This window comes from Rhipicephalus microplus, chromosome X, assembly GCF_043290135.1.
Source record: "Rhipicephalus microplus isolate Deutch F79 chromosome X, USDA_Rmic, whole genome shotgun sequence".
Classification (NCBI taxonomy): domain Eukaryota; kingdom Metazoa; phylum Arthropoda; class Arachnida; order Ixodida; family Ixodidae; genus Rhipicephalus; species Rhipicephalus microplus.
The window spans coordinates 433678562-433703170 of NC_134710.1; the positions used below are offsets into that span (position 1 = coordinate 433678562).

A 24609-nucleotide genomic window follows, 5' to 3' on the forward strand; every position below is an offset into this window, starting at 1 on the left:
GCGATGGTCTTGAAGCCTACTGGGATCTTCCCGCGCATGTTCGAAGCCTGTCGACTGCGTTTTCTCGTTTTGTTTTTCTCTTCCCGACATAGTCGACTTTGTTAAGAGTGAAAAAAGAACTGACTGCATCGCCGCAGCCGTGGCCGAGTGGTTATGGCGATGGTCTTGAAAATCTTTGGGTTCTTCCCGCGCAGGTTTGAATCCTGCCGACTGCGTTTCCTCGTTTCGTTTTATCTTCTCGATATAAACGGCTATGTTTAGAGTGAAATAGCAGATGACACCGTCGCTGCAGTCGTGGCCGAGTGGTTAAGGTATGGTCTTGAAAACCATTGGGTACTTCCCGCGCAGGTTCGAACCCTGCCGACTGCGTTTTCTCGTTTTGTCTCTCTCTTCTCGACATAAACAACTATGTTCCGAGTGAAATAGCAGATGATGCCATCGCCGCAGTAGGGGCGGAGTGGGTAAAGCGATAGCCTTGAAAACCATTGGGTTCTTCCCGCGCAGGTTCGAACCCTGCCGACGGCGTTTCCTCGTTTTTTTCTCTTGTCGACATAGTCGACTATGTTAAGAGTGAAATAGGAGTCAACGTCATCGTCGCAGTCGTGGCCGAGTGGTTATGTCGATGGTCTTAAAAACCTTTGGTTCTTCCGGTGCATTTTCGAACCCTGTCGACGGCGTTTCCTCGTTTTGTTTTTCTCTTCTCGACATGAACGTTTTGTTCAGAGTGAAATCACAGGAGACGGCGTCGCCGCAGTCGTGGCTGAGTGGTTAACGCGATGGTCTGAAAACCATTGCGTTCTTCCCGCGATGGTTCAAACCCGGCCGACTGCGTTTCCTAGTTTTGTTTTTCTCTTCTCGACATAAACGACTACGTTCAGAGTGAAATAGCAGATGACAACGTCGCCGCAGTCGTGGCCGAGTGGTTAAGGTGATTTTCTTGAAAACCATTAGGTTCTTCCCACGCAGTATCGAACTCTGCCGACTGCGTTTCCTAGTTACGTTTTTCTCTTCTCGATATAAACGGCTATGTTCAGAGTGAAATTGCAGATGACACCGTCGCAGCAGTCGTGGCCGAGTGGTTGAGGTGATGGTCTTGAAAACCATTGGCTTCTTCCCACGCAGGTTTGAAACCTGCCAACTGCGTTTCCTCGTTTTTTTCTGTTCTTGACATAAAACAGCTACATTAAGAGTGAAATAGGAGTTGACGCCGTCGCCGTGGTCTTGGCTGAGTGGTTAAGGCGAGGGTCTTGAAAACCATTGGGTTCTTCCCGCGCAGGTTCAAATCCTGTCGGCTGCGTTTCCTCGTTTTGTTTTATCTTCTCGATATAAACGGCTATGTTCAGAGTGAAATAGCAGATGACATTATCGGCGCAGTCGTGGTCGAGTGGTTAAGGCGATGGTCTCGAAAACTATTGGGTGCTTCCCGCGCACGTTCAAACCCTGCCAACTGTGTTTCCTCGTTTTGTTTTTCTCTTCTCAACATAGTCGACTATGTTAAGAGTGAAATAGCAGATGATGCCCTCGCCGCAGTCGGGGCGGAGTTGGTAAAGCGGTGGTCTTGAAAACCATTGGGTTCTTCCCGCGCAGGTTCAAACCCTGCTTACTGGGTTTCCTCGTTTTTTTATCTTCTCGACATAAAACAGCTACTTTAAGAGTGAAATAGGAGTTGACGCTGTCGCCGTTGTCTTGGCTGAGTGGTTTAGGCGAGGGTCTTGAAAACCATTGGGTTCTTCTCGCGCAGGATCGAACCATGCCCACTGCGTTTTCTCGTTTTGTTTTTTCTCTTCTCGACATAGTCGACTATGTTAAAAGTGAAATAGGAGTTGACGCCATCGCCGCAGTCATGGCCGATTGGTTAATACGAGGGTCTTGAAAATCATTGGGTTCTTTTCACGGAGGTTCGAACCCTGCCGACTGCGAATCATCGTTTTGTTTTTCTCTTCTCGATATAAACGGCTATGTTCAGAGTGAAATAGCAGATGACCCTGGCGCTGCAGTCGTGGCCGAGTGGTTAAGGTGATGGTCTTGAAAACCATTGGGTTCTTCCCGCGCAGGTTCGAACCCTGCCGACTGCGTTTCCTCGTTTTTTTCTCTTCTCGACATCAACGACTATGTTCAGAGTGATATAGCAGATGACAACGGCGCCGCAGTCGTGGTCGAGTGGTTAAGGCGATGGTCTCGAAAACCGTTGGGTTCTTCCCGCGCATGTTCGAACCCTGCCAACTGTGTTTCTTCGTTTTGTTTTTCTCTTCTCAACATAGTCGACTATGTTAAGAGTGAAATAGCAGATGATGCCCTCGCCGCAGTCGGGGTGGAGTGGGTAAAGCGATGGTCTTGAAAACCATTGGGTTGTTCGCGCTCAGGATCGAACCCTGCCGACTGCGTTTCTTCGTTTTTTTCACTTTTTGACATAAACGACTTTGTTCAGAGTGAAATCGCAGGAGACGCCGTCGCTGTAGTCGTGATCGAGTGGTTAAGGCGATGGTCTTGAAAACCGTTGGGTTCTTCCCGCGCATGTTCGAACCCTGTCGACTGCGTTTCCTCGTTTTTTTCTCTTCTCGACTTAAACGGCTATTATAAAAGTGAAATAGGAGTTAACGCCATCGCCGTTGTCGTGGCCGAGTGGTTAAGACGATGGTTTTGAAAACCAATGGGAACTTTCCGCGCATGTTGGAAGCCTGTCGACTGCGTTTCCTCGTTTTGTTTTTCCTTTTCTCGACATAGTCGACTATGTTAAAAGTGAAATAGGAGTTGACGCCGTCGCCGTTGTCTTGACCGACTGGTTAAGGCGATGGTCTTGAAAACCATTGGGTTCTTCCCGTGCTGGATCGAACCGTGCCCACTGCGTTTCCTCGTTTTGTTTTTCCTCTTCTGGACATAGTCGACTATGTGAAAAGTGAAATAGGAGTTGACGCCGTGGCCGCAGTCATGACCGAGTGGTTAATACGATGATCTTTAAAACCATTGGGTTCTTCCCGCGCAGGGTCGTACCCTGCCGACGGCGTTTTCTCGTTTTTTTCTCTTCTCGACATAAAAGGCTACGTTAAGAGTGAAATAGGAGTTGACACTGCCGCTGTTGTCGTGGCCGAGTGGTTAAGACGTTGGTCTTGAAAACCATTGGGATCTTCCCGCGCATGCTCGAACCCTGTCGACGGCGTTTCCTCGTTTTGTTTTTCTCTTCTCGACATGAACGTTTTGTTCAGAGTGAAATCGCAGGAGACGGCGTCGCCGCAGTCATGACCGAGTGGTTAAGGCGATGGTCTTGAAAACCATTTGGTTCCTCCCGCGATGGTTCGAACCCTGCCGACTGCGTTTCCTCGTTTTGTTTTTCTCTTCTCGACATAGTCGACTATCTTAAGAGTGCAATGGGAGTCGACGCCGTCGACGCAGTCGTGGCCGAGTGGTTAACGCTATGGTCTTGAAAACCATTGGGATCTTCGCACACAGGTTCGAATCCGGCAGACTGTATTTCCTCGTTTCGTTTTCACTTCTCGACATAAACAACTTTATTCAGAATGAAATCGCAGATGACACCTTCGGTGCAGTCGTGTCCGAGTGGCTAAGGCGATGGTCTTGAAAACCATTGGGTTCTTCCCGCGCAGGATCGAACCGTACCGACTGCGTTTCCTCATTTTGTTTTTCTCTTCTCGACAAGAACTTTTTCTTCAGAGTGAAATACCAGATGAAGCCGCTGCCGCCTTCAATGAGGAGTGGTTTAGGCGATGGTCTTGAAAACCTTTGGGTTCTTCCCGCTCAGGATAGAACTCTGCCGACTGCGTTTTCTCGTGTTTTTTACTTCTCGACATAAACGACTTTGTTCAGATTGAAATCGCAGGAGACGCCGTCGCCGCAGTCGTGACCGAGTGGTTAACGCGATGGTATTGAAAACCATTGGGTTCTTCCCGCGCAGGCTCGAACCCTGCCGACTGCGTTTTCTCGTTTTGTTTTTCTCTTCGCGACATAAACGACTATGTTCAGAGTGAAATAGCAGATGACAACGTCACCGCAGTCGTGGCCGAGTGGTTGAGGTGATTGTCTTGAAAACCATTAGGTTCTTCCCGCGCAGTATCGAACCCTGCCGACTGCGTTTCCTAGTTTCGTTTTTCTCTTCTCGATATAAACGGCTATGTTCAGAGTGAAATAGGAGTTGACGCCGTCGCCGTTGTCTTGGCTGAGTGGTTAAGGCGAGGGTCTTGAAAACCATTGGGTTCTTCTCGCGCAGAATCGAACCATGCCCACTGCGTTTTCTCGTTTTGTTTTTCCTCTTCTCGACATAGTCGACTATGTTAAAAGTGAAATAGGAGTTGACCATCGCCGCATTCATGGCCGAGTGGTTAATACGAGGGTCTTGAAAATTATTGGGTTCTTTCCACGAAGGTTCGAACCCTGCCGACTGCGAATCTTCGTTTCGTTTTTCTCTTCTCGATATAAACGGCTATGTTCAAAGTGAAATAGCAGATGACCCCGTCGCTGCAGTCGTTACCGAGTGGTTAAGGTGATGGTCTTGAAAACCATTGGGTTCTTCCCGCGCAGCTTCGAACCCTGCCGACTGCGTTTTCTCGTTATCTTTCTCTGTTCTCGACATAAACGACTATGTTGGGAGTGAAATACCAGATGATGCCCTCGCCGCTGTCGGGGCGGAGTGGGTAAAGCGATGGTCTTGAAAACTTTTCGTTTCTTCCCGCGCAGGATCAAACCCTGCCGACTGCGTTTCCTCATTTTTTTTCACTTCTCGACATGAACGACTATGTTCAGAGTGAAATACCGAATGAAGCCGTTGCCGCCGTTGTGGCGGAATGGTTAAGGCGATGGTCTTAAAACCATTGGGTTCTTCCCGCGCAGGATCTAACCGTGCCGACTGCGTTTCCTCGTTTGGTTTTTCTCTTCTCGACATAGTCTACTATGTTAAGAGTGAAATAGGAGTTGAATCCGTTGCCGTAGTCGTGGCCCAGTGGTTAAAGCGATGGTCTTAAAAACCATTGGGTTCTTCCCGCGCAGGTTCGAACCCTGCCGACTGCGTTTCCTCGTTTTTTTCACTTTTTGACATAAACGACTTTTTTCAGAGTGAAATCGCAGGAGACACCGTCGCTGTAGTCGTGATCGAGTGGTTAAGGCGATGGTCTTGAAAACCGTTGGGTTCTTCCCGCGCAGGTTCGAACCCTATCGACTGCGTTTCCTCGTTTTTTTCTGTTGTCGACTTAAACGGCTATTATAAAAGTAAAATAGGAGTTAACGCCATCGCCGTTGTCGTGGCCGAGTGGTTAAGGCGATGGTCTTGAAAACCACAGGGCTCTTACCGTGCAGGTTCAAACCCTGCCGACTGCGTTTCCTCGTTCTTTTCGCTTCTCGACATAAACGGCTATGTATAAGAGTGAAATAGGAGTTGACGCCGTCGCCGCAGTCATGACCGAGTGGTTAAGACGTTGGTCTTGAAAACCATTGGGATCTTTCCGCACATGTTCGAACCCTGTCGACGGCGTTTCCTCGTTTTGTTTTTCTCTTCTCGACATGAACGTTTTGTTCAGAGTGAAATAGCAGATGATGCCCTCGCCGCAGTTGGGGCGGAGTGGGTAAAGCGATGGTCTTGAAAACCATTGGGTTCTTCCCGCTCAGGATCGAACCCTGCCGACTGCGTTTCCTCGTTTTTTTTTCATTTCTCGACATAATCGACTTTGTTCAGAGTGAAATCGCAGGAGACGCCGTCACTGTAGTTGTGACCGATTGGTTAAGGCGATCGTCTCGAAAACCGTTGGGTTTTTCCTGCGCAGGTTCGAACCCTGTCGACTGCGTTACATCGTTTTTTTCTCTTCTCGACATAAACGGCTATGTATAAGAGTGAAATAGGAGTTGACGCCGTCGCCGCAGTCATGACCGAGTGGTTAATACGATGGTCTTGAAAACCATTGGGTTCTTTCCGCGCAGGTTCGAACCCTGCCGACGGCGTTTCCTCGTATTTTTTTCTCTTCTCGACATAAAACGACTACGTTAAGAGTGAAATAGGAGTTGACACCGCCGCCGTTGTCGTGGCCGAGTGGATAAGACGTTGGTCTTGAAAACCATTGGGATCTTTCCGCGCATGTTCGAACCCTGTCGATGGCGTTTCCTCGTTTTCTTTTTCTCTTCTCGACATGAACGTTTTGTTCAGAGTGAAATCGCAGGAGACGGCGTCGCCGCAGTCATGACCGAGTGTTTAAGGCAATGGTCTTGAAAACCATTGTGTTCTTCCCGCTCAGGATCGAACCCTGCCGACTGCGTTTCCTCGTTTTTTTTTCACTTTTTGAAATAAAAGACTTTGTTCAGAGTGAAATCGCAGGAGACGCCGTCGCTGTAGTCGTGATTGAGTGGTTAAGGCGATGGTCTTGAAAACCGTTGGGTTTTTCCCGCGCAGGTTCGAACCCTGCTGACTGCGTTTCCTCGTTTCGTTTTCCTCTTCTCGACATAGTCTACTATGTTAAGAGTGAAATAGCAGTTGACGCCGTCGCCGCAGTCGTGGCCGAGTGGTTATGGTGATGGTCTTGAAGACCATTGGGTTCTTCCCGCGCAGGTTCAACTCCTGCCATTTGCGTTTCCTCGTTTTGTTTTTCTTTTTCTCGACAGAGTCGACTATGGTAAAAGTGAAATAGGAGTTGACGCCGTCACCGTAGTCGTGGCCGAGTGGCTAAGGCGATGGTCTTGAAAACCATTGGGTTGTTGCCGCGCAGGTTTGAATCCTGTCGACTTGGTTTCTCGTTCTGTTTTTCTCTTCTCGACATAAACCGCTATGTTCAGAGTGAAATAGCAGATGATGCCCTCGCCGCAGTCGGGGCGGATTGGGTAAAGCGATGGTCTTGAAAACCATTGGGTTCTTCCCGCTCAGGATCGAACCCTGCCGACAGCGTTTCCTCGTTCTGTTGTTCTCTTCTAGACATAAACGGCTATGTTCAAAGTGAAATAGCAGATGATGCCCTCGCCGCAGTTGGGGCGGAGTGGGTAAATCGATGGTCTTAAAAACCATTGGGTTCTTCCCGCTCAGGATCGAACCCTGCCGAATGCGTTTCCTCGTTTTTTTTTCATTTCTCGACATAATCGACTTTGTTCAGAGTGAAATCGCAGGAGACGCCGTCACTGTAGTTGTGACCGAGTGGTTAAGGCGATCGTCTCGGAAACCGTTGGGTTTTTCCTGCGCAGGTTCGAACCCTGTCGACTGCGTTACATCGTTTTTTTTCTCTTCTCGACTTAAATGGCTATTATAAGAGTGAAATAGGAGTTAACGCCGTCACCGTTGTCATGGCCGAGTGGTTAAGGCGATGGTCTTGAAAACCATTGGATTCTTCCCGCACAGGATCGAACCATGCCGACTGCGTTTCCTCGTTTTGTTTTTATCTTCTCGACATAGTCGGCTATGTTAAAAGTGAAATAGGAGTTGACGCCGTCGCCGCAGTCGTGGCCGAGTGTTAAGGCAATGGTCTTGAAAACCACAGGGCTCTTCCTGTGTAAGTTCAAACCCTGCCGACTGCGTTTCCTCGTTTTTTCCCTTCTTGACTTAACGGCTATGTTAAGAGTGCAATAGGAGTTGACGCCGTCGCCGCAGTCGTGACCGAGTAGGTAATACGATGGTCTTGAAAACCATTGGGTTCTTACCGCGCAGGTTCGAATCCTGCCGATGGCGTTCCTTCGTTTTTTTTTCTCTTCTCGACAAAGAACGGCTACGTTAAAAGTGAAATAGGAGTTGACGCCACCGCCGTTGTCGTGGCCGAGTGGTTAAGACGTTGGTCTTGAAAACCATTGGGATCTTTCCGCGCATGTTCGAACCCTGTCGACTGCGTTTCCTCGTTTTTTTCTCTTCTCGACATAAACGACTATGTTCAGAGTGAAATACCAGATGAAGCCGCTGTCGCCATCGATTTGGGGTGGTTAAGGCGATGGTCTTGAAAACCTTTGGGTTCTTCGCGCTCAGGATCGAACTATGCCGACTGCGTTTCCTCGTTTTTTTTACTTCTCGACATAAACAACTTTGTTCAGAGTGAAATCGCAGGAGACGCCGTCGCCGCAGTCGTGACCGAGTGGTTAACGCGATGGTCTTGAAAACTATTGGGTTCTTTCCACGCAGGTTCGAAACCTGCTGACTGCGTTTTCTCGTTTTTTTCTCTTCTCGACATAAAACAGCTACGTTAAGAGTGAAATGGGAGTTGTCGCCGTTGCCGTTGTCTTGATTAAGTGGTTAAGGCGATGGTCTTGAAAACCATTGGGTTCTTCCCGCGCAGGATCGAACCCTGCCCACTGCGTTGCCTCGTTTTGTTTTTCCTCTTCTCGACATAGTCGACTATGTTAAAAGTGATATAGGAGATGACGCGGTCGTCGCAGTCGTGGCCGAGTGATTAAGGCGGTGGAATTAAAAACCATTGGGTTCTTTCCGCGCAGGATCGAACCGTGCCCACTGCGTTTCCTCGTTTTGTGTTTCCTCTTCTCGACATAGTCGACTATGTTAAAAGTGAAATAGGAGATGACGCCGTCGTCGCAGTCGTGGCCGAGTGGTTAAGGCGATGGTCTTGAAAACCATTGGGTTCTTCCCGCGCAGGTTCGAACCCTGCCGACTGCGTTTCCTCATTTTTTTCTCTTCTCGACATAAACAACTATGTTCAGAGTGATATAGCAGATGACAACGGCGCCGCATTCGCGGCTGAGTGGTTAAGGTAATTGTCTTGAAAACCTTTGGGTTCTTCCTGCGCAGGATCGAACCATGCCGACTGCGTTTCTTCGTTTCGTTTTTCTCATCTCGACATAGTCGACTATGTTAAGAGTGAAAGAGGAGTTGACGCCATCGCCGCACTCGTGGCCGAGTGGTTAAGGCGATGGTCTTGAAAACCATTGGGTTCTTGCCGCGCAGGTTTGAATCCTGTCGACTTGGTTTCTCGTTCTGTTTTTCTCTTCTCGACATAAACGGCTATGTTCAAAGTGAAATAGCAGATGATGCCCTCGCCGCAGTTGGGGCGGAGTGGGTAAAGCGATGGTCTTGAAAACCATTGGGTTCTTCCCGCTCAGGATCGAACCCTGCCGACTGCGTTTCCTCGTTTTGTTTTATCTTTTCGATATAAACGGCTATGTTCAGAGTGAAATAGCAAATGACACCGTCGCTGCAGTCGTGGCCGAGCGGTTAAGGTGATGGTCTTGAAAACCATTGGGTTCTTGCCGCGCAGGTTTGAATCCTGTCGACTTGGTTTCTCGTTCTGTTTTTCTCTTCTCGACATAAACGGCTATGTTCAAAGTGAAATAGCAGATGATGCCCTCGCCGCAGTTGGGGCGGAGTGGGTAAAGCGATGGTCTTGAAAACCATTGGGTTCTTCCCGCTCAGGATCGAACCCTGCCGACTGCGTTTCCTCGTGTTGTTTTATCTTTTCGATATAAACGACTATGTTCAGAGTGAAATAGCAGATGATAACATCGCCGTAGTCGGGGCGGAGTGGGTAAAGCGATGGTCTTGAAAACCATTGGGTTCTTCCCGCTCAGGATCGAACCCTGCCGACAGCGTTTCCTCGTTTTTTTTAACTTTTTGACATAAACGACTTTGTTCAGAATGAAATCGCAGGAGACGCCGTCGCTGTATTGACCGAGTGGTTAAGGCGATGGTCTTGAAAACCGTTGGATTTTCCTGCGCAGGTTCAAACCCTGCCGACTGCGTTTCCTCGTTTTGTTTTCTCTTCTCGACATAAAACAGCTACGTTAGGAGTGAAATAGGAGTTGACGCCATCGCCGCAGTCGTGGCCTAGTAATTAAGGCGATGATCTTGAAAACCATTGGGTTCTTCCCGCGCAGGTTCGAACCCTGCTGACTGCGTTTCTTCGTTTCGTTTTTCTCTTCTTGTCATAGTCGACTATGTTAAGAGTGAAATAGGAGTTGACGCCATGCCCCGCCGCGGTGGTCTAGTGGCTAAGGTACTCGGCTGCTGACCCGCAGGTCGCAGGTTCGGATCCCGGCTGCGGCGGCTGCATTTCCGATGGAGGCGGAAATGTTGTAGGCCCGTGTGCTCAGATTTGGGTGCACGTTAAAGAACCCCAGGTGGTCTAAATTTCCAGAGCCCTCCACTACGGCGTCTCTCATAATCATATAGTGGTTTTGGGACGTTAAACCCCACATATCAATCAGGAGTTGACGCCATCGCCACAGTCGTGGTCGAGTGGTTAAGGCGATGGTCTTGAAAAACATTGGGTTCTTGCCGCGCAGGTTTGAATCCTGTCGACTTGGTTTCTCGTTCTGTTTTTCTCTTCTCGACATAAACGGCTATGTTCAAAGTGAAATAGCAGATGATGCCCTCGCCGCAGTTGGGGCGGAGTGGGTAAAGCGATGGTCTTGAAAACCATTGGGTTCTTCCCGCTCAGGATCGAACCCTGCCGAATGCGTTTCCTCGTTTTTATTTTCATTTCTTGACCTAATCGACTTTGTTCAGAGTGAAATCGCAGGAGACGCCGTCACTGAGTTGTGACTGAGTGGTTAAGGCGATCGTCTCGAAAACCGTTGGGTTTTTCCTGCGCAGGTTCGAACCCTGTCGACTGCGTTACATCGTTTTTTTTCTCTTCTCGACTTAAATGGCTATTATAAGAGTGAAATAGGAGTTAACGCCGTCACCGTTGTCATGGCCGAGTGGATAAGGCGATGGTCTTGAAAACCATTGGGTTTTCCCGCGCAGGATCGAACCCTGCCCACTGCGTTGCCTCGTTTTGTTTTTCCTCTTCTCGACATAGTCGACTATGTTAAAAGTGATATAGGAGATGACGCGGTCGTCGCAGTCGTGGCCGAGTGATTAAGGCGGTGGAATTAAAAACCATTGGGTTCTTTCCGCGCAGGATCGAACCGTGCCCACTGCGTTTCCTCGTTTTGTGTTTCCTCTTCTCGACATAGTCGACTATGTTAAAAGTGAAATAGGAGATGACGCCGTCGTCGCAGTCGTGGCCGAGTGGTTAAGGCGATGGTCTTGAAAACCATTGGGTTCTTCCCGCGCAGGTTCGAACCCTGCCGACTGCGTTTCCTCATTTTTTTCTCTTCTCGACATAAACAACTATGTTCAGAGTGATATAGCAGATGACAACGGCGCCGCATTCGCGGCTGAGTGGTTAAGGTAATTGTCTTGAAAACCTTTGGGTTCTTCCTGCGCAGGATCGAACCATGCCGACTGCGTTTCTTCGTTTCGTTTTTCTCATCTCGACATAGTCGACTATGTTAAGAGTGAAAGAGGAGTTGACGCCATCGCCGCACTCGTGGCCGAGTGGTTAAGGCGATGGTCTTGAAAACCATTGGGTTCTTGCCGCGCAGGTTTGAATCCTGTCGACTTGGTTTCTCGTTCTGTTTTTCTCTTCTCGACATAAACGGCTATGTTCAAAGTGAAATAGCAGATGATGCCCTCGCCGCAGTTGGGGCGGAGTGGGTAAAGCGATGGTCTTGAAAACCATTGGGTTCTTCCCGCTCAGGATCGAACCCTGCCGACTGCGTTTCCTCGTTTTGTTTTATCTTTTCGATATAAACGGCTATGTTCAGAGTGAAATAGCAGATGACACCGTCGCTGCAGTCGTGGCCGAGCGGTTAAGGTGATGGTCTTGAAAACCATTGGGTTCTTGCCGCGCAGGTTTGAATCCTGTCGACTTGGTTTCTCGTTCTGTTTTTCTCTTCTCGACATAAACGGCTATGTTCAAAGTGAAATAGCAGATGATGCCCTCGCCGCAGTTGGGGCGGAGTGGGTAAAGCGATGGTCTTGAAAACCATTGGGTTCTTCCCGCTCAGGATCGAACCCTGCCGACTGCGTTTCCTCGTGTTGTTTTATCTTTTCGATATAAACGACTATGTTCAGAGTGAAATAGCAGATGATAACATCGCCGTAGTCGGGGCGGAGTGGGTAAAGCGATGGTCTTGAAAACCATTGGGTTCTTCGCGCTCAGGATCGAACCCTGCCGACAGCGTTTCCTCGTTTTTTTTAACTTTTTGACATAAACGACTTTGTTCAGAATGAAATCGCAGGAGACGCCGTCGCTGTATTGACCGAGTGGTTAAGGCGATGGTCTTGAAAACCGTTGGATTTTCCTGCGCAGGTTCAAACCCTGCCGACTGCGTTTCCTCGTTTTGTTTTCTCTTCTCGACATAAAACAGCTACGTTAGGAGTGAAATAGGAGTTGACGCCATCGCCGCAGTCGTGGCCGAGTAATTAAGGCGATGATCTTGAAAACCATTGGGTTCTTCCCGCGCAGGTTCGAACCCTGCTGACTGCGTTTCTTCGTTTCGTTTTTCTCTTCTTGTCATAGTCGACTATGTTAAGAGTGAAATAGGAGTTGACGCCATGCCCCGCCGCGGTGGTCTAGTGGCTAAGGTACTCGGCTGCTGACCCGCAGGTCGCAGGTTCGGATCCCGGCTGCGGCGGCTGCATTTCCGATGGAGGCGGAAATGTTGTAGGCCCGTGTGCTCAGATTTGGGTGCACGTTAAAGAACCCCAGGTGGTCTAAATTTCCAGAGCCCTCCACTACGGCGTCTCTCATAATCATATAGTGGTTTTGGGACGTTAAACCCCACATATCAATCAGGAGTTGACGCCATCGCCACAGTCGTGGTCGAGTGGTTAAGGCGATGGTCTTGAAAAACATTGGGTTCTTGCCGCGCAGGTTTGAATCCTGTCGACTTGGTTTCTCGTTCTGTTTTTCTCTTCTCGACATAAACGGCTATGTTCAAAGTGAAATAGCAGATGATGCCCTCGCCGCAGTTGGGGCGGAGTGGGTAAAGCGATGGTCTTGAAAACCATTGGGTTCTTCCCGCTCAGGATCGAACCCTGCCGAATGCGTTTCCTCGTTTTTATTTTCATTTCTTGACCTAATCGACTTTGTTCAGAGTGAAATCGCAGGAGACGCCGTCACTGAGTTGTGACTGAGTGGTTAAGGCGATCGTCTCGAAAACCGTTGGGTTTTTCCTGCGCAGGTTCGAACCCTGTCGACTGCGTTACATCGTTTTTTTTCTCTTCTCGACTTAAATGGCTATTATAAGAGTGAAATAGGAGTTAACGCCGTCACCGTTGTCATGGCCGAGTGGATAAGGCGATGGTCTTGAAAACCATTGGATTCTTCCCGCACAGGATCGAACCATGCCGACTGCGTTTCCTCGTTTTGTTTTTATCTTCTCGACATAGTCGGCTATGTTAAAAGTGAAATAGGAGTTGACGACGTCGCCGCAGTCGTGGCCGAGTGTTAAGGCAATGGTCTTGAAAACCACAGGGCTCTTCCTGTGTAAGTTCAAACCCTGCCGACTGCGTTTCCTCGTTTTTTTCTCTTCTTGACTTAACGGCTATGTTAAGAGTGCAATAGGAGTTGACGCCGTCGCCGCAGTCATGACCGAGTGGGTAATACGATGGTCTTGAAAGCCATTGGGTTCTTACCGCGCAGGTTCGAACCCTGCCGATGGCGTTTCCTCGTTTTTTTTCTCTTCTCGACATAAAACGGCTACGTTAAAAGTGAAATAGGAGTTGACACCGCCGCCGTTGTCGTTGCCGAGTGGTTAAGACGTTGGTCTTGAAAACCATTGGGATCTTTCCGCGCATGTTCGAACCCTGTCGACTGCGTTTCCTGGTTTTTTTATCTTGTCGACATAAACGAATATGTTCAGAGTGAAATACAAGATGAAGCCGCTGTCGCCATCGATGCGGAGTGGTTAAGGCGATGGTCTTGATAACCTTTGGGTTCTTCCCGCTCAGGATCGAACTCTGCCGACTGCGTTTCCTCGTTTTATTTAACTTCTCGACATAAACAACTTTGTTCAGAGTGAAATCGCAGGACACGCCGTCGCCGCAGTCGTGACCGAGTGGTTAACGCGATGGTCTTGAAAACTATTGGGTTCTTTCCACGCAGGTTCGAACCCTGCCGACTGCGTTTTCTCGTTTTTTTTTCTCTTCTCGACATAAAACAGCTACGTTAAGAGTGAAATGGGAGTTGTCGCCGTCGCCGTTGTCTTGACCAAGTGGTTAAGGCGATGGTCTTGAAAACCATTGGGTTCTTCCCGCGCAGGATCGAACCGTGCCCACTGCGTTTCCTCGTTTTGTTTTTCCTCTTCTCGACATAGTCGACTATGTTAAAAGTGAAATTGGAGATGACGCCGTCGTCGCAGTCGTGGCCGAGTGGTTAAGGCGATGGTCTTGAAAACCATTGGGTTCTTCCCGCGCAGGTTCGAACCCTGCCGACTGCGTTTCCTCATTTTTTTCTCTTCTCGACATAAACGACTATGTTCAGAGTGATATAGCAGATGACAACGGCGCCGCAGTCGCGGCTGAGTGGTTAAGGTGATTGTCTTGAAAACCTTTGGGTTCTTCCTGCGCAGGATCGAACCATGCCGACTGCGTTTCTTCGTTTCGTTTTTCTCATCTCGACATAGTCGACTATGTTAAGAGTGAAAGAGGAGTTGACGCCATCGCCGCAGTCGTGGCCGAGTGGTTAAGGCGATGGTCTTGAAAACCATTAGGTTCTTGCCGCGAAGGTTTGAATCCTGTCGACTTGGTTTCTCGTTCTGTTTTTCTCTTCTCGGCATAAACGGCTATGTTCAAAGTGAAATAGCAGATGATGCCCTCGCCGCAGTTGAGCGGAGTGGGTAAAGCGATGGTCTTGAAAACCATTGGGTTCTTCCCGCTCAGGATCGAACCCTGCCGACTGCGTTTCCTCGTTTTTTTTTCATTTCTCGACATAATCGACTTTGTTCAGAGTGAAATCGCAGGAGACGCCGTCGCTGAAGTCGTCACCGAGTGGTTAAGGCCATCGTCTCGAAAACCGTTGGGTTTTTCCTGCGCAGGTTCGAACCCTGTCGACTGCGTTACATCGTTTTTTTTCTCTTCTCGACTTAAAAGGCTATTATAAGAGTGAAATAGGAGTTAACGCCGTCCCCGTTGTCATGGCCGAGTGGTTAAGGCGATGGTCTTGAAAACCATTGGATTCTTCCCGCACAGGATCGAACCATGCCGACTGCGTTTCCTCGTTTTGTGTTTATCTTCTCGACATAGTCGGCTATGTTAAAAGTGAAATTGGAGTTGACGCCGTCGCCACAGTCGTGGCCGAGTGGTTAAGGCAATGGTCTTGAAAACCACAGGGATCTTCCTGTGTAAGTTCAAACCCTGCCGACTGCGTTTTCTCGTTTTTTTCTCTTCTTGACATAAACGGCTATGTTAAGAGTGAAATAGGAGTTGATGCCGTCGCCGCAGTCATGACCGAGTGGGTAATACGATGGTCTTGAAAACCATTGGGTTCTTCCCGCGCAGGTTCGAACCCTGCCGACGGCTTTTACTCGTTTTTTTTCTCCTCTCGACATAAAACGGCTACGTTAAAAGTGAAATAGGTGTTGACGCCGCCGCCGTTGTCGTGGCCGAGTGGTTAAGACGTTGGTCTTGAAAACCAATGGGATCTTTCCGCGCATGTTCGAACCCTGTCGACTACGTTTCCTCGTTTTTTTTCTCTTCTCGACATAAACGACTATGTTCAGAGTGAAATACCAGATGAAGCCGCTGTCGCCATCAATGCGGAGTGGTTAAGGCGATGGTCTTGAAAACCTTTGGGTTCTTCCCGCTCAGGATCGAACTCCGCCGACTGCGTTTCCTCGTTTTTTTTACTTCTCGACATAAAAAACTTTGTTCAGAGTGAAATCGCAGGAGACGCCGTCGCCGCAGTCGTGACCGAGTGGTTAACGCGATGGTCTTGAAAACCATTGGGTTCTTTCCACGCAGGTTCGAACCCTGCCGACTGCGTTTTCTCGTTTTTTTTCTCTTCTCGACATAAAACAGCTACGTTAAGAGTGAAATGGGAGTTGTCGCCGTCGCCGTAGTCTTGGCCAAGTGGTTAAGGCGATGGTCTTGAAAACCCTTGGCTTCTTCCCGCGCAGGATCGAACCGTGCCCACTGCGTTTCCTCGTTTTGTTTTTCCTCTTCTCGACATAGTCGACTATGTTAAAAGTGAAATAGGAGATGACGCCGTCGTCGCAGTCGTGGCCGAGTGGTTAAGGCGATGGTCTTGAAAACCGTTGGGTTCTTCCCGCGCAGGATTGAACCGTGCCCACTGCGTTTCTTCGTTTTGTTTTTCCTCTTCTCGACAAAAACGACTATGTTCAGAGTGATATAGCAGATGACAACGGCGCCGCGGTCGTGGCTGAGTGGTTAAGGTGATTGTCTTGAAAACCTTTCGGTTCTTCCCGCGCAGGATTGAACCCCACCGCCTGCGTTTCCTGGTTTCGTTTTTCTCTTCTCGACATAGTCGACTATGTTAAGAGTGAAATAGGAGTTGACGCCATCGCCGCAGTCGTGGCCGAGTGGTTAAGGCGATGGTCTTGAAAACCATTGGGTTCTTTTCGCGCAGGTTTGAATCCTGTCGACTTGGTTTCTCGTTCTGTTTTTCTGTTCTCGACATAAACGGCTATGTTCAGAGTGAAATAGCAGATGATGCCCTCGCCGCAGTTGGGGCGGAGTGGGTAAAGCGATGGTCTTGAAAACCATTGGGTTCTTCCCGCTCAGGATCGAACCCTGCCGACTGCGTTTCCTCGTTTTTTTTTCATTTCTCGACATAATCGACTTTGTTCAGAGTGAAATCGCAGAAGACGCCGTCGCTGTAGTCGTGACCGAGTGGTTAAGGCGATCGTCTCGAAAACCGTTGGGTTTTTGTTGCGCAGGTTCGAACCCTGTCGACTGCGTTACATCGTTTTTTTTCTCTTCTCGACTTAAATGGCTATTATAAGAGTGAAATAGGAGTTAATGCCGTCACCGTTGTCATGGCCGAGTGGTTAAGGCGATGGTCTTCCAAACCATTGGATTCTTCCCGCACAGGATCGAAACATGCCGACTGCGTTTCCTCGTTTTGTTTTTATCTTCTCGACATAGTAGGCTATGTTAAAAGTGAAATAGGAGTTGACGCCGTCGCCGCAGTCGTGGCCGAGTGTTAAGGCAATGGTCTTGAAAACCACAGGGCTCTTCCTGTGTAAGTTCAAACCCTGCCGACTGCGTTTCCTCGTTTTTTCCCTTCTTGACTTAACGGCTATGTTAAGAGTGCAATAGGAGTTGACGCCGTCGCCGCAGTCGTGACCGAGTGGGTAATACGATGGTCTTGAAAACTATTGGGTTCTTACCGCGCAGGATCGAAGTCTGCCGACTGCGTTTCCTCGCTTTTTTTACTTCTCGACATAAACAACTTTGTTCAGAGTGAAATCGCAGGAGACGCCGTCGCCGCAGTCGTGACTGAGTGGTTAACGCGATGGTCTTGAAAACTATTGGGTTCTTTCCACGCAGGTTCGAACCCTGCCGACTGCGTTTTCTCGTTTTTTTCTCTTCTCGACATAAAACAGCTACGTTAAGAGTGAAATGGGAGTTGTCACCGTCGCCGTTGTCTTGACCAAGTGGTTAAGGCGATCGTCTTGAAAACCATTGGGTTCTTCCCACGCAGGATCGAACCCTGCGCACTGCGTTTCCTCGTTTTGTTTTTCCTCTTCTCGACATTGTCGACTATGTTAAAAGTGATATAGGAAATGACGCCGTCGTCGCAGTCGTGGCCGAGTGATTAAGGCGGTGGTCTTGAAAACCATTGGGTTCTTCCCGCGCAGGATCGAACCGTGCCCACTGCGTTTCTTCGTTTTGTTTTTCCTCTTCTCGACATAGTCGACTATGTTAAAAGTGAAATAGGAGTTGACGCCGTCGCCGCAGTCGTGGCCGAATGGTTAAGGTGATGGTCTTGAAAACCATTGGGTTCTTCCCGCGCAGGTTCGAACCCTGCCGACTGCGTTTCCTCATTTTTTTCTCTTCTCGACATAAACGACTATGTTCAGAGTGATATAGCAGATGACAACGGCGCCACAGTCGCGGCTGAGTGGTTAAGGTGATTGTCTTGAAAACCTTTGGGTTCTTCCTGCGCAGGATCGAACCATGCCGACTGCGTTTCTTCGTTTCGTTTTTCTCATCTCGACATAGTCGACTATGTTAAGAGTGAAAGAGGAGTTGACGCCATCGCCGCAGTCGTGGCCGAGTGGTTAAGGCGATGGTCTTGAAAACCATTAGGTTGTTGCCGCGCAGGTTTGAATCCTGTCGACTTGGTTTCTCGTTCTGTTTTTCTCTTCTCGACATAAACGGCTATGTTCAAAGTGAAATAGCAGATGATGCCCTCGCCGCAGTTGGGGCGGAGTGGGTAAAGCGTTGGTCTTGAAAACCATTGGGTTCTTCCCGCTCAGGATCGAACCCTGCCGACTGCGTTTCCTCGTTTTTTTTTCATTTCTCGACATAATCGACTTTGTTCCGAGTGAAATTGCAGGAGACGCCGTCACTGTAGTTGTGACCGAGTGGTTAAGGCGATCGTCTCGAAAACTGTTGGGTTTTTCCTGCGCAGGTTCGAACCCTGTCGACTGCGTTACATCGTTTTTGTTTCTCTTCTCGACTTAAATGGCTATTATAAGAGTGAAATAGGAGTTAACGCCGTCACCGTTGTCATGGCCGAGTGGTTAAGGCGATGGTCTTGAAAACCATTGGATTCTTCCCGCACAGGATCGAACTATGCCGACTGCGTTTCCTCGTTTTGTTTTTATCTTCTTGACATAAACGGCTATGTTAAGAGTGAAATAGGAGTTGACGGCGTCGCCGCAGTCATGACCGAGTGGGTAATACGATGGTCTTGAAAACCATTGGGTTCTTCCCGCGCAGGTTCGAACCCTGCCGACGGCGTTTCCTCGTTTTTTTTCTCTTCTCGAAATAAAACGGCTACGTTAAAAGTGAAATAGGTGTTGACGCCGCCGCCGTTGTCGTGGCCGAGTGGTTAAGACGTTGGTCTTGAAAACCGTTGGGTTCTTCCCGCGCAGGATTGAACCGTGCCCACTGCGTTTCTTCGTTTTGTTTTTCCTCTTCTCGACAAAAACGACTATGTTCAGAGTGATATAGCAGATGACAACGGCGCCGCGGTCGTGGCTGAGTGGTTAAGGTGATTGTCTTGAAAACCTTTCGGTTCTTCCCGCGCAGGATTGAACCCCACCGCCTGCGTTTCCTGGTTTCGTTTTTCTCTTCTCGACATAGTCGACTATGTTAAGAGTGAAATAGGAGTTGACGCCATCGCCGCAGTCGTGGCCGAGTGGTTAAGGCGATGGTCTTGAAAACCATTGGGTTCTTTTCGCGCAGGTTTGAATCCTGTCGACTTGGTTTCTCGTTCTGTTTTTCTGTTCTCGACATAAACGGCTATGTTCAGAGTGAAATAGCAGATGATGCCCTCGCCGCAGTTGGGGCGGAGTGGGTAAAGCGATGGTCTTGAAAACCATTGGGTTCTTCCCGCTCAGGATCGAACCCTGCCGACTGCGTTTCCTCGTTTTTTTTTCATTTCTCGACATAATCGACTTTGTTCAGAGTGAAATCGCAGAAGACGCCGTCGCTGTAGTCGTGACCGAGTGGTTAAGGCGATCGTCTCGAAAACCGTTGGGTTTTTGTTGCGCAGGTTCGAACCCTGTCGACTGCGTTACATCGTTTTTTTTCTCTTCTCGACTTAAATGGCTATTATAAGAGTGAAATAGGAGTTAATGCCGTCACCGTTGTCATGGCCGAGTGGTTAAGGCGATGGTCTTCCAAACCATTGGATTCTTCCCGCACAGGATCGAAACATGCCGACTGCGTTTCCTCGTTTTGTTTTTATCTTCTCGACATAGTAGGCTATGTTAAAAGTGAAATAGGAGTTGACGCCGTCGCCGCAGTCGTGGCCGAGTGTTAAGGCAATGGTCTTGAAAACCACAGGGCTCTTCCTGTGTAAGTTCAAACCCTGCCGACTGCGTTTCCTCGTTTTTTCCCTTCTTGACTTAACGGCTATGTTAAGAGTGCAATAGGAGTTGACGCCGTCGCCGCAGTCGTGACCGAGTGGGTAATACGATGGTCTTGAAAACTATTGGGTTCTTACCGCGCAGGATCGAAGTCTGCCGACTGCGTTTCCTCGCTTTTTTTACTTCTCGACATAAACAACTTTGTTCAGAGTGAAATCGCAGGAGACGCCGTCGCCGCAGTCGTGACTGAGTGGTTAACGCGATGGTCTTGAAAACTATTGGGTTCTTTCCACGCAGGTTCGAACCCTGCCGACTGCGTTTTCTCGTTTTTTTCTCTTCTCGACATAAAACAGCTACGTTAAGAGTGAAATGGGAGTTGTCACCGTCGCCGTTGTCTTGACCAAGTGGTTAAGGCGATCGTCTTGAAAACCATTGGGTTCTTCCCACGCAGGATCGAACCCTGCGCACTGCGTTTCCTCGTTTTGTTTTTCCTCTTCTCGACATTGTCGACTATGTTAAAAGTGATATAGGAAATGACGCCGTCGTCGCAGTCGTGGCCGAGTGATTAAGGCGGTGGTCTTGAAAACCATTGGGTTCTTCCCGCGCAGGATCGAACCGTGCCCACTGCGTTTCTTCGTTTTGTTTTTCCTCTTCTCGACATAGTCGACTATGTTAAAAGTGAAATAGGAGTTGACGCCGTCGCCGCAGTCGTGGCCGAATGGTTAAGGTGATGGTCTTGAAAACCATTGGGTTCTTCCCGCGCAGGTTCGAACCCTGCCGACTGCGTTTCCTCATTTTTTTCTCTTCTCGACATAAACGACTATGTTCAGAGTGATATAGCAGATGACAACGGCGCCACAGTCGCGGCTGAGTGGTTAAGGTGATTGTCTTGAAAACCTTTGGGTTCTTCCTGCGCAGGATCGAACCATGCCGACTGCGTTTCTTCGTTTCGTTTTTCTCATCTCGACATAGTCGACTATGTTAAGAGTGAAAGAGGAGTTGACGCCATCGCCGCAGTCGTGGCCGAGTGGTTAAGGCGATGGTCTTGAAAACCATTAGGTTGTTGCCGCGCAGGTTTGAATCCTGTCGACTTGGTTTCTCGTTCTGTTTTTCTCTTCTCGACATAAACGGCTATGTTCAAAGTGAAATAGCAGATGATGCCCTCGCCGCAGTTGGGGCGGAGTGGGTAAAGCGTTGGTCTTGAAAACCATTGGGTTCTTCCCGCTCAGGATCGAACCCTGCCGACTGCGTTTCCTCGTTTTTTTTTCATTTCTCGACATAATCGACTTTGTTCCGAGTGAAATTGCAGGAGACGCCGTCACTGTAGTTGTGACCGAGTGGTTAAGGCGATCGTCTCGAAAACTGTTGGGTTTTTCCTGCGCAGGTTCGAACCCTGTCGACTGCGTTACATCGTTTTTGTTTCTCTTCTCGACTTAAATGGCTATTATAAGAGTGAAATAGGAGTTAACGCCGTCACCGTTGTCATGGCCGAGTGGTTAAGGCGATGGTCTTGAAAACCATTGGATTCTTCCCGCACAGGATCGAACTATGCCGACTGCGTTTCCTCGTTTTGTTTTTATCTTCTTGACATAAACGGCTATGTTAAGAGTGAAATAGGAGTTGACGGCGTCGCCGCAGTCATGACCGAGTGGGTAATACGATGGTCTTGAAAACCATTGGGTTCTTCCCGCGCAGGTTCGAACCCTGCCGACGGCGTTTCCTCGTTTTTTTTCTCTTCTCGAAATAAAACGGCTACGTTAAAAGTGAAATAGGTGTTGACGCCGCCGCCGTTGTCGTGGCCGAGTGGTTAAGACGTTGGTCTTGAAAACCATTGGGATCTTTCCGCGCATGTTCGAACCCTGTCGACTGCGTTTCCTCGTTTTTTTATCTTGTCGACATAAACGAATATGTTCAGAGTGAAATACAAGATGAAGCCGCTGTCGCCATCGATGCGGAGTGGTTAAGGCGATGGTCTTGAAAACCTTTGGGATCTTCCCGCTCAGGATCGAACTCTGCCGACTGCGTTTCCTCGTTTTATTTTACTTCTCGACATAAACAACTTTGTTCAGAGTGAAATCGCAGGAGACGCCGTCGCCGCAGTCATGACCGAGTGGTTAACGCGATGGTCTTGAAAACTATTGGGTTCTTTCCACGCAGGTTCGAACCCTGCCGACTGCGTTTTCTCGTTTTTTTTTCTCTTCTCGACATAAAACAGCTACGTTAAGAGTGAAATGGGAGTTGTCGCCGTCGCCGTTGTCTTGACCAAGTGGTTAAGGCGATGGTCTTGAAAACCATTGGGTTCTTCCCGCGCAGGATCGAACCGTGCCCACTGCGTTTCCTCGTTTTGTTTTTCCTCTTCTCGACATAGTCTACTATGTTAAAAGTGAAATTGGAGATGACGCCGTCGTCGCAGTCGTGGCCGAGTGGTTAAGGCGATGGTCTTGAAAACCATTGGGTTCTTCCCGCGCAGGTTCGAACCCTGCCGACTGCGTTTCCTCATTTTTTCTCTTCTCGACATAAACGACTATGTTCAGAGTGATATAGCAGATGACAACGGCGCCGCAGTCGCGGCTGAGTGGTTAAGGTGATTGTCTTGAAAACCATTGGGTTCTTCCTGCGCAGGATCGAACCATGCCGACTGCGTTTCTTCGTTTCGTTTTTATCTTCTTGACATAAACGGCTATGTTAAGAGTGAAATAGGAGTTGACGGCGTCGCCGCAGTCATGACCGAGTGGGTAATACGATGGTCTTGAAAACCATTGGGTTCTTCCCGTGCAGGTTCGAACCCTGCCGACGGCGTTTCCTCGTTTTTTTTCTCTTCTCGAAATAAAACGGCTACGTTAAAAGTGAAATAGGTGTTGACGCCGCCGCCGTTGTCGTGGCCGAGTGGTTAAGACGTTGGTCTTGAAAACCATTGGGATCTTTCCGCGCATGTTCGAACCCTGTCGACTGCGTTTCCTCGTTTTTTTATCTTGTCGACATAAACGAATATGTTCAGAGTGAAATACAAGATGAAGCCGCTGTCGCCATCGATGCGGAGTGGTTAAGGCGATGGTCTTGAAAACCTTTGGGATCTTCCCGCTCAGGATCGAACTCTGCCGACTGCGTTTCCTCGTTTTATTTTACTTCTCGACATAAACAACTTTGTTCAGAGTGAAATCGCAGGAGACGCCGTCGCCGCAGTCATGACCGAGTGGTTAACGCGATGGTCTTGAAAACTATTGGGTTCTTTCCACGCAGGTTCGAACCCTGCCGACTGCGTTTTCTCGTTTTTTTTTCTCTTCTCGACATAAAACAGCTACGTTAAGAGTGAAATGGGAGTTGTCGCCGTCGCCGTTGTCTTGACCAAGTGGTTAAGGCGATGGTCTTGAAAACCATTGGGTTCTTCCCGCGCAGGATCGAACCGTGCCCACTGCGTTTCCTCGTTTTGTTTTTCCTCTTCTCGACATAGTCGACTATGTTAAAAGTGAAACTGGAGATGACGCCGTCGTCGCAGTCGTGGCCGAGTGGTTAAGGCGATGGTCTTGAAAACCATTGGGTTCTTCCCGCGCAGGTTCGAACCCTGCCGACTGCGTTTCCTCATTTTTTTCTCTTCTCGACATAAACGACTATGTTCAGAGTGATATAGCAGATGACAACGGCGCCGCAGTCGCGGCTGAGTGGTTAAGGTGATTGTCTTGAAAACCATTGGGTTCTTCCTGCGCAGGATCGAACCATGCCGACTGCGTTTCTTCGTTTCGTTTTTCTCATCTCGACATAGTCGACTATGTTAAGAGTGAAAGAGGAGTTGACGCCATCGCCGCAGTCGTGGCCGAGTGGTTAAGGCGATGGTCTTGAAAACCATTGGGTTCTTGCCGCGCAGGTTTGAATCCTGTCGACTTGGTTTCTCGTTCTGTTTTTCTCTTCTCGACACAAACGGCTATGTTCAAAGTGAAATAGCAGATGATGCCCTCGCCGCAGTTGGGGCGGAGTGGGTAAAGCGATGGTCTTGAAAACCATTGGGTTCTTCCCGCTCAGGATCGAACCCTGCCGACTGCGTTTCCTCGTTTTTTTTTTTCATTTCTCGACATAATCGACTTTGTTCATAGTGAAATCGCAGGAGACGCCGTCGCTGAAGTCGTCACCGAGTGGTTAAGGCCATCGTCTCGAAAACCGTTGGGTTTTTCCTGCGCAGGTTCGAACCCTGTCGACTGCGTTACATCGTTTTTTTTTCTCTTCTCGACTTAAAAGGCTATTATAAGAGCGAAATAGGAGTTAACGCCGTCCCCGTTGTCATGGCCGAGTGGTTAAGGCGATGGTCTTGAAAACCATTGGATTCTTCCAGCACAGGATCGAACCATGCCGACTGCATTTCCTCGTTTTGTGTTTATCTTCTCGACATAGTCGGCTATGTTAAAAGTGAAATTGGAGTTGACGCCGTCGCCGCAGTCGTGGCCGAGTGGTTAAGGCAATGGTCTTGAAAACCACAGGGATCTTCCTGTGTAAGTTCAAACCCTGCCGACTGCGTTTTCTCGTTTTTTTCTCTTCTTGACATAAACGGCTATGTTAAGAGTGAAATAGGAGTTGATGCCGTCACCGCAGTCATGACCGAGTAGGTAATACGATGGTCTTGAATACCATTGGGTTCTTCCCGCGCAGGTTCGAACCCTGCCGACGGCTTTTACTCGTTTTTTTTCTCCTCTCGACATAAAACGGCTACGTTATAAGTGAAATAGGTGTTGACGCCGCCGCCGTTGTCGTGGCCGAGTGGTTAAGACGTTGGTCTTCAAAACCATTTGGATCTTTCTGCGCATGTTCGAACCCTGTCGACTGCGTTTCCTCGTTTTTTTTTCTCTTCTCGACATAAACGACTATGTTCAG

The 24609-nt window shown here is 48.8% G+C and overlaps 19 non-coding genes across 19 annotated transcripts; all 19 read left to right on the forward strand.

Annotated features, from left to right (window-relative positions):
- The first annotated feature begins 288 nt into the window (after positions 1-288).
- Positions 289-369, forward strand: TRNAS-UGA (transfer RNA serine (anticodon UGA)). The gene has a single exon. It is a non-coding gene; the product is annotated as a tRNA-Ser (tRNA).
- Positions 370-1993: 1624 nt separating this feature from the next.
- TRNAS-UGA (transfer RNA serine (anticodon UGA)) lies at positions 1994-2075 on the forward strand. The gene has a single exon. It is a non-coding gene; the product is annotated as a tRNA-Ser (tRNA).
- A 2397-nt stretch (positions 2076-4472) lies between these two features.
- TRNAS-UGA (transfer RNA serine (anticodon UGA)) lies at positions 4473-4554 on the forward strand. The gene has a single exon. It is a non-coding gene; the product is annotated as a tRNA-Ser (tRNA).
- A 383-nt stretch (positions 4555-4937) lies between these two features.
- On the forward strand, positions 4938-5019 carry TRNAL-UAA (transfer RNA leucine (anticodon UAA)). Its single transcript has one exon. It is a non-coding gene; the product is annotated as a tRNA-Leu (tRNA).
- A 224-nt stretch (positions 5020-5243) lies between these two features.
- Positions 5244-5325, forward strand: TRNAS-UGA (transfer RNA serine (anticodon UGA)). Its single transcript has one exon. It is a non-coding gene; the product is annotated as a tRNA-Ser (tRNA).
- A 3171-nt stretch (positions 5326-8496) lies between these two features.
- Positions 8497-8578, forward strand: TRNAS-UGA (transfer RNA serine (anticodon UGA)). The gene has a single exon. It is a non-coding gene; the product is annotated as a tRNA-Ser (tRNA).
- A 537-nt stretch (positions 8579-9115) lies between these two features.
- TRNAS-UGA (transfer RNA serine (anticodon UGA)) lies at positions 9116-9199 on the forward strand. The gene has a single exon. It is a non-coding gene; the product is annotated as a tRNA-Ser (tRNA).
- A 532-nt stretch (positions 9200-9731) lies between these two features.
- On the forward strand, positions 9732-9813 carry TRNAS-UGA (transfer RNA serine (anticodon UGA)). Its single transcript has one exon. It is a non-coding gene; the product is annotated as a tRNA-Ser (tRNA).
- A 1103-nt stretch (positions 9814-10916) lies between these two features.
- Positions 10917-10998, forward strand: TRNAS-UGA (transfer RNA serine (anticodon UGA)). The gene has a single exon. It is a non-coding gene; the product is annotated as a tRNA-Ser (tRNA).
- Positions 10999-11535: 537 nt separating this feature from the next.
- On the forward strand, positions 11536-11619 carry TRNAS-UGA (transfer RNA serine (anticodon UGA)). Its single transcript has one exon. It is a non-coding gene; the product is annotated as a tRNA-Ser (tRNA).
- A 532-nt stretch (positions 11620-12151) lies between these two features.
- Positions 12152-12233, forward strand: TRNAS-UGA (transfer RNA serine (anticodon UGA)). The gene has a single exon. It is a non-coding gene; the product is annotated as a tRNA-Ser (tRNA).
- A 1872-nt stretch (positions 12234-14105) lies between these two features.
- On the forward strand, positions 14106-14187 carry TRNAS-UGA (transfer RNA serine (anticodon UGA)). The gene has a single exon. It is a non-coding gene; the product is annotated as a tRNA-Ser (tRNA).
- A 1154-nt stretch (positions 14188-15341) lies between these two features.
- Positions 15342-15423, forward strand: TRNAS-UGA (transfer RNA serine (anticodon UGA)). The gene has a single exon. It is a non-coding gene; the product is annotated as a tRNA-Ser (tRNA).
- A 2241-nt stretch (positions 15424-17664) lies between these two features.
- Positions 17665-17746, forward strand: TRNAS-UGA (transfer RNA serine (anticodon UGA)). Its single transcript has one exon. It is a non-coding gene; the product is annotated as a tRNA-Ser (tRNA).
- Positions 17747-20453: 2707 nt separating this feature from the next.
- Positions 20454-20535, forward strand: TRNAS-UGA (transfer RNA serine (anticodon UGA)). The gene has a single exon. It is a non-coding gene; the product is annotated as a tRNA-Ser (tRNA).
- Positions 20536-22158: 1623 nt separating this feature from the next.
- Positions 22159-22240, forward strand: TRNAS-UGA (transfer RNA serine (anticodon UGA)). Its single transcript has one exon. It is a non-coding gene; the product is annotated as a tRNA-Ser (tRNA).
- Positions 22241-23241: 1001 nt separating this feature from the next.
- TRNAS-UGA (transfer RNA serine (anticodon UGA)) lies at positions 23242-23323 on the forward strand. The gene has a single exon. It is a non-coding gene; the product is annotated as a tRNA-Ser (tRNA).
- A 227-nt stretch (positions 23324-23550) lies between these two features.
- TRNAS-UGA (transfer RNA serine (anticodon UGA)) lies at positions 23551-23634 on the forward strand. The gene has a single exon. It is a non-coding gene; the product is annotated as a tRNA-Ser (tRNA).
- A 539-nt stretch (positions 23635-24173) lies between these two features.
- On the forward strand, positions 24174-24255 carry TRNAS-UGA (transfer RNA serine (anticodon UGA)). Its single transcript has one exon. It is a non-coding gene; the product is annotated as a tRNA-Ser (tRNA).
- Positions 24256-24609: the final 354 nt, after the last annotated feature.